Source organism: Alligator sinensis, unplaced genomic scaffold, assembly GCF_000455745.1.
Source record: "Alligator sinensis unplaced genomic scaffold, ASM45574v1 scaffold630_1, whole genome shotgun sequence".
NCBI lineage: Eukaryota > Metazoa > Chordata > Crocodylia > Alligatoridae > Alligator > Alligator sinensis.
This window is the reverse complement of record NW_005842522.1, coordinates 600,893-608,138: the sequence shown is the minus strand read 5'-3', so window position 1 is coordinate 608,138 and position 7,246 is coordinate 600,893. Positions and strand designations below refer to the sequence as shown.

The following is a 7,246-nucleotide window of genomic DNA, read 5'->3' as shown; positions in this document are numbered from 1 at the left end:
GGAAAGAGTACAGTTTCTACTTTGTCAGGCTGATTTACACATTTCATGTGACCGTTCAGCATTGCTTTACAGCATACAGGCTGAAAATCTGATCTAGCTGACTTAATTCCCTAGGTAGCTCAGTATACCGAATCCCTACAACAGTTGTTTGTGCCCAGAGCTCTGCTACATTTTGACTGTCCACACTTGGAGCAGCCAGTCAGGGTCAGTGACAAAAATTAAACACCCCAAACTGTTCTGAGTTCATTTGGAGGCCAAGCAATGATTTTGTTAGTACTGTACTAGGATTGGTGGACAAAAGGCTGACATTGCACAGCCTAATTTATATAGTGTAGTGAGAAACTGGTGTAGTAACTGTCAAACATAGACAATACTTGAAATGTCACCTGCTCTGTATATTAAATTCAGGTTCAAATGGAACTTTTTAAAAACTGGGAAATTTTGCTCAAGCATGTTGGGGGCAAATGTGGAAAATAATCTGTTTTCCTTCAATACTGAGTACTGGTGCAACTAAGTCTGAGAAATGTTGTAAAAACCATTGTGAGAAGCACAGATTAGGTAAGAAGTGTTTTTAGAAAATAAACTGAGTGATATGATTGGAAGGTTAGAATTGCATGCATTTTATTAATAATACTCCTGAAAATACCAAGTTTTTTTGCATTGAGCAGATATATAGCAGCTTCACGCTTTTAAGGTAAAGCAAACTGAAGAGAACAGATACAAAATTGCATCTTAGAATGCATTTAATGCTTGAATATAATAAACTATTTCAGTTGATCACACCCATTTTTTTTTAAATTCAGTGCTTAAATCCATATGTAGACACTGATTTAAGTGAACTGACTCTTCTTCAAGAGCTACTTATATATGCCCCTTCTCCACACACACACATGCACACATTTTTTATATGTGGAGCTGTACTTCGGTTTCTTCAGATCCTTGAAGGGTATTGGCTCAAAGAATATCTTTGTAATGTTTCTTTCATTAATTTTGCTCCATCTAGTTTCCAATTCTGTGTGCTGGCGTAAGTACTGTGTTGCCATATCACCTTGGCCTTCCTTACCTCTCTTCTTTCTGGCAGTTTGCTTGCCTGAGGATGTAGACAGAGCAGTCTTCATGCAATGGCTGTTTATAATCTAAGACTCAGGTATTCTTTAAATAGGACTAACCAATCCACAAATCTTCTAGACTTTTTATAGTATATAGGGATAAGTCTAGAGGTCAATCCAAGGTCAATTAAAAAGATGTCAACATAGATTAAGTTATGGGTACAATATTATGACCTTGCTGGTATTCAACAATCCAGAGGCACTGGGCCCATTTAATATGATTTAAAGCATGTTCCACAGCATGCCTTTGCAATATTTCTATCACTGAAATATGCCAGACTACTACTTGAAGCTACATATATATCTAGATAATCTTTATTCAGTAGTACTCTCTTGACTCAACCTTTAGATCAGATGCCTAACTCAAAAGACCCCATCCTGCAATCAGTTTTCAACTACATAATATTCCACAAAGATCTCTCTTGTAGGCATCTTTTCTTGAAGGAGAAAAAACAGTTATGTAGTATAGTATTTGTGATTCTTTGAGACAATTATTTTTATGAATTCTAGCTCGTGTGTCATGGATGTATGCCTCCCTAGTGTGTGGATCCAAGCTCCATGCTGCCCTGGTAACATACCCCCTGCCCACCCTGCAGCAGCAAGGGGCACAACCCTATGCTGCTACCCCCAGTGCTGCTGGGTGGGAAGGGGGTGCCTCATCAGGGCAACACAGGGCTTGCAGCCTGCAAGGAACGTCCCTGCCCGGCCATGCTCTGCCCTGCCATGCTATATCCTACCCACTGCGCTGCAGAGGCCCCAGGGGGTGGGCAGCAGGGTGGGAAGCTCAAGCCCTCAATGGGCAACCTGCACCCACACCCTCCCTGCACACAGATCTGGGGAAGGGAACATGGGTCTCCCCTACCGCCTGGGAGCGCTCATAGTGGCAGGGAGCCAACCCTGCCCGCCCCCACTCACGATGAGCCACCCACAGCCCTGTCCTGCTCCCTGCCAGGGCCCTGCAGCCATGCATTTCAGCCCCTGGCCCCAAGCTCCACCCGCTGCCCATCTGAGCAGCAGCCCCAGCCCAACTCCCTCCCTCCCTATGGGGGCCTCAATCCCCCATCTCCCCCTGCCAGATATACCTGCGAAAGATGCTCTCCAGGCTGCCTGGCAGCCACGTGCATATACATGCACATGGTGCCCTTGCCTGACCGCCCTCCTCCCGCTCCCCCCAGCCCCTTGCAGGCTAGAACTCTGCCCACCTGCAGAGAGCTCTTTGCAAACTTGGAAAATCCATGTGTTTCTCCATTCATAGAATCATAAAACCGGAAGAAACCTACAAGATCATCAAGTCCGATCCCTTGCCATGGTCAGGAAGTTATTGGGCTCAGTCAAGCTAGACAAAGTGCCTGTACAGCCTCATCTTGAACACCTCCAAGGAGGGTGACTGCACCACCTCTGCTGGGAATGTGCTCCATATTCTGGGGACCCTTACAGAGAAGAAGTTTTTTCTTACGTCTAGCCTGAATTTACCTTCTATTCATTTATGCCCATTGGTCCTCGTCCGTCCTTGAGGTGCCTTTCTGAAGAGTTGCTCCCCTAGTTGTTGATGCTCACCCTGACATACTTGTAGGTGGCCATCAAGTCACCTCTCAGCCTTCTCTTACTCAGACTGAAAAGGCCCAGTTCCCAGAGTCTTTCCTCATAGAACCTATCCTCCATGCCCTTAACCATACGGGTGGCCCTTCTTTGTACCCTCTCAAGCTTATCCACATCCTTCTTGAAGTGCGGTGCCCAGAAATGGCTCATATTCAGCTTATTGTCCACTGTCTCCAGGTCCTTTTCTGCAGAGCTGCTGCCCGGACAATCAACCTTCAGGCTGTACTGGGCATAGGATTGTTCTGTCCTAAGTTCAGGACTTTGCACTTGTCCTTGTTGCACCTCATGAGATTTCTTTTGGCCCAATCCTCCAAATTATCAAGGTACCTCTGAATTCTAGCCCTACCCTCTAGTGTATCTACTACCCCACACCAGCTTGGTATCATCTGCAAACTTGCTGAGGGTGCACTCTATGCCATCTTCCAGGTCACTGATGAAGTTATTGAACAAAATCAGCCCCAGGACCAACTCTGGGGGCACTCCATTTGATACTAGCTGCCAGCTTGACATCGAGCCATTGATTACTACTCTCAAGCCCAATGCTCCAGCCAGTTTTCTATCCACCTTACAGTCCATTCATCCAGCCTGTACTTCTTTAGCTTGCCAGGAGAATGTTGTGGGAAACTGTATCAAAAGCTTTGCTAGATCCACCAGTCTCCCCACATCTACAGAGCCAGTCATCTCATTCTACAAGGCAATCAGGTTGGTCAGGCATAATTTGCCCTTGGTGAATCCATGCTGACTGTTCCTAATCATCTTTTTCTCCACATGGTGAACCACTACATTGCATATATTTTTACTTCCTCTTCACCCCTGCAGCTTAGCTGCACTTTTCTTTCCCATTTCCAATTATTCCTGTTTCTTCACCAATCTTAAATGTCTGGCAAACATCACCAAACAGTTCACCCAGAATCCCTCTGTTGTCCTCCCCTCAGCCTGTTGCATACAATTAGTGTGGCCCTACGCTCAATGAGGTGAAGCTGGACCAGGTTGCAGCATATACATTTTTGGAGGATCCCAGGACTTATGACAAGAACATCCAATTCCAAACATGAGTGGGGTCTAATTAGCACATGGATCCTTTGTGGGTGGTATAGTGAGTAGACACGCATACTGAGCAGCGCTCAACTGGGGGGTCACCATGGCTTAAAATGCTGTTGACTGTTGGGACCCAGCCCAATGAACCATACGGTAAATCATGAGCAACAGTTTCAAGAAAGATAAAATGCATCAATTCTGAGTGAGTTAAATCTGTGGGCACCATGTGCATTTTACTATAGCTATATTTCTTTCAAGGCCAGTATTTTTTAATTTGTTCCTCACTTCCATGTGCTTAGTGAGATTAGGGTCCAACAGTAAGGAAGGGGGGAAGGGAATGCAGGGGGAAGAAATTGGGGGGAGGCAAAGTGCAAGGGGGCTTCATGACCCCCCAGATTTATTTTTCCTGTTGTAGCAGTGGGAAGGGGACAAATTCAAGACAAACCTCCAATTATTTGATTCTATACCTGGAAAGTTATAACAGATTTATGATTTTTCCATTTATTGAATCTAATTTTTGGGGTGTTACCATATAATCAAAGTTGTCTTATTTTCAAGTAAATACAGTAGGTGCCTAGTGCTAGGTAAACATATTTGAAAAATTTAGCTCAGGTATTTTAGAGGTGGAGAAATGTCCCTAATAACTAATGGAGCAGTGGCAGTCTCTGTCAAATCTACAGATTTTTCATTCTCAGACAAAGGCTAAATATTAAAGAAAACTTGCTCACAATTGTATTCGAGTAGGAAGAAAGAGGCAAGCATAAATGGTGGACAGTGCAAACAACTCAATTATCTTGACAGCTCTCCAGCATGGAAATTTAAGTGCGTTAAAATAAAAGGAAATTGTGGTGATCTAGCAGGTTAGTGTTCTTTCCCTTCTTCTATGGAGATGTGTTCATTCATATTCCATTATAAATTAAAATATTTTATCTCATTTAGTCCATAGCAGGTATCTGTCCACCTCTTTCAACCACCGGACTATTGACACACTTGTAGCCTCAGTTTACAAGAATTCCAGCATTAACATAATTGAAATAGAACAAATGCAGTTTAAATTAATTTACCATAATTCTGAGAATGAAGACTGTACATCTATTTATGATGTACCTACTTTCACCCATTGTTATCCCTGCCAAATTTAAACATTTTTTCCTAAAAAAAAAAAAAAAAAAAATCTTTGTATTATTGTTGATTTAGAAACAATTAATTGATAAAGAAATGAAAACTTTTTAGGTAGTTTTGGCAATTCTCACATTTCCACTTTCTCAACATTCTTGTTCAGACTGCTTCCTCCTCGTTTTACTTCAGAGCTGTCTTTCTCCCTTTAAAGTTGAGTTGCTAAATCCTATTTCACCTTCACACCACACATCTAAGTAACACTTACGTAACCATGCAAGTACAGTTTTTGGCTCTCCTCCTGGACCACACATCTTTGCCATGTGGATGCCCAATGGGTCAGCTGCAGGAGAAGGGTTAAAGAGTACTTTGGGCATTACCTAGCCGGTGACCTGGTGTTTAGAGCACTCTACCCTGAAACCTCTCTAAGTGAGGTGATCCTAAAACCTTGGTCTTCTGCTCCCTGAACAAGTGTCCTAGCCTATTGGGCTAAAAGGTGAAAGGGCCTTCCTCCTCCATATTACTTCCAGTATTACATGCATACCTAGGCAACCCTATTCTGTCATTGGTAGAAATAGAAAGCAAACTGTGCATAAATAATAAAAAATGCACTTACATGGCTACAGAAGTCCATCTTAGGCACATAAAAGTGAAATAACATTTAACCCAGGATTTCTCATCCTTAAAACAACTACCTGTTAGCTCAGAAGTTGAGTTCTGAATTGCCCTTTGAATTTGGGTAAAGATTTTCAAAACAAAGCCAAAAGAGGATGATTTGCTGAGTAACCATAGAGGATGTCACTCAATATTGTTCATATTCACTAATTAGCTTGTTAAGCCAAAAACTATCAGAAGAGACCAGATAACTTCAACATATTCAAACTCAGTTTTTAACATTCTTTTCTCTTCCTTTTTATGAGCAGTTCCTTACAGCTGCAGACATTCAACCATTAAAATTATGTGGCAACCAGTTTTTAAACAGTTCCCTGATTCCAACCTCACTTTTTTAATGACAGTGCAGTGGATCTTAGAGTAAGCCCTTCACCTACCCCTCCCCTCATCCCATAGACCTGACCTATCATGACTGATATACAGAAGTCGTTAAGAAACAGAAGGAAATAGAGCCAGTCTCTATGTGCTTACGTACTGCATACTTGCAGACTATTGATAAACCACTTTGTTTAACTATGCCTGTTTCAGTTTTTAAACTTAAAAATTCTAAGCTTTACATTGTGTTGTGAACTAAGAAGACAATCGTGTTCTTCTGTGTCCTTGTGGATCAGAAGGGGTTCAGTCAAACCAGCCTTTACAGGTTTTTCTTTCTAAATTGCTATTAGATTTAAGAACATCCATTTAATCCTGACAATAATTTTACCTTTCCCCAGAGATAAAAGCAATGAGGCATGTGCTGCTTGCCTTTTGGATTGCAACTTTATTTGTATACAGAACTTGCTGATCAGAAATCTATTGCATAGGCATGGCGTTTGTCAGTTTCCCAAAGGACATCCCTTCCCTCCCCCATGTGCTGATAAGTATTCTGTCTTTTACTTTGAACCTCTGATGAAAAGTGCATGCTTCATCTTTTACTTGTGAGTGATGTTTCTTTCTCTTTTTTCTCTCTCTTGTCTTAATTTTCCTGGTACCTCTCTCTTTACTTTCCCTTCATACTCTCCCTTTCTTTCTGATGCAGAGATGAAGATAGTTGGGTGTAAGTTTCTGCTTTTCTGTGTAATGTCTGCTTATTGCTTGCTTTTCCCATCTTTCTTCATGTTTTTCATGGAATGTTGGGGATTGGTAAAGGTAACGAACCATAAAAAACATTGTAGGGAAGCTTTGGTAGCGGAGAGGCACATACAGTATATAGTGCATTATTAGTCTCTCTTTGCACTAAAGTATTCCAGACAGATTTGCTTGCTATAGCATTATGAATCAGTGTCACAGTTGAGAAGTGCTTGGGTATCAATCAGTCCTTTGAAGCCAGGTACAGACATTACACTTTTACAAGTATTGGAAACTGGTCTGTACTTATAAAAGAACAGAAGTTCAGCACACAAAACTGGTCTATACCCATAACAGAACAGAAGTTTGGTGCACTCAGACTGGTTTAAAAATGGCGGAACCCAGTTGAAGATTTGCCTCCCTCCACGCCTCCTTCCCAAAGGGTGAATGTGTGTTCTGTTCACAACTGACCTAAACTACTCAAAGAAAACTGTGTCACTTAGATTGATTCCGCCTTGGGCTTGTTAAATGTCTGTACCTAGCCTGAATGTCCACTAAGTCACGGCAAGGGAAACATAAATAATGGGATAAAGCAAAGCTTGTCAGCTTCTCATGGAACACTTATGGTAGGAATGTTAGCAAGTCTAAAAATGGGAAATTATGTA

At 42.0% G+C, this 7,246-nt stretch overlaps 1 protein-coding gene across 1 annotated transcript in view; it reads left to right on the top strand.

The window, feature by feature from the left end:
* The window catches only part of DOCK3 (dedicator of cytokinesis 3), a 590,333-nt gene that overhangs the window by 420,142 nt on the left and 162,945 nt on the right, over positions 1–7,246 (top strand). The window lies entirely within an intron of this gene.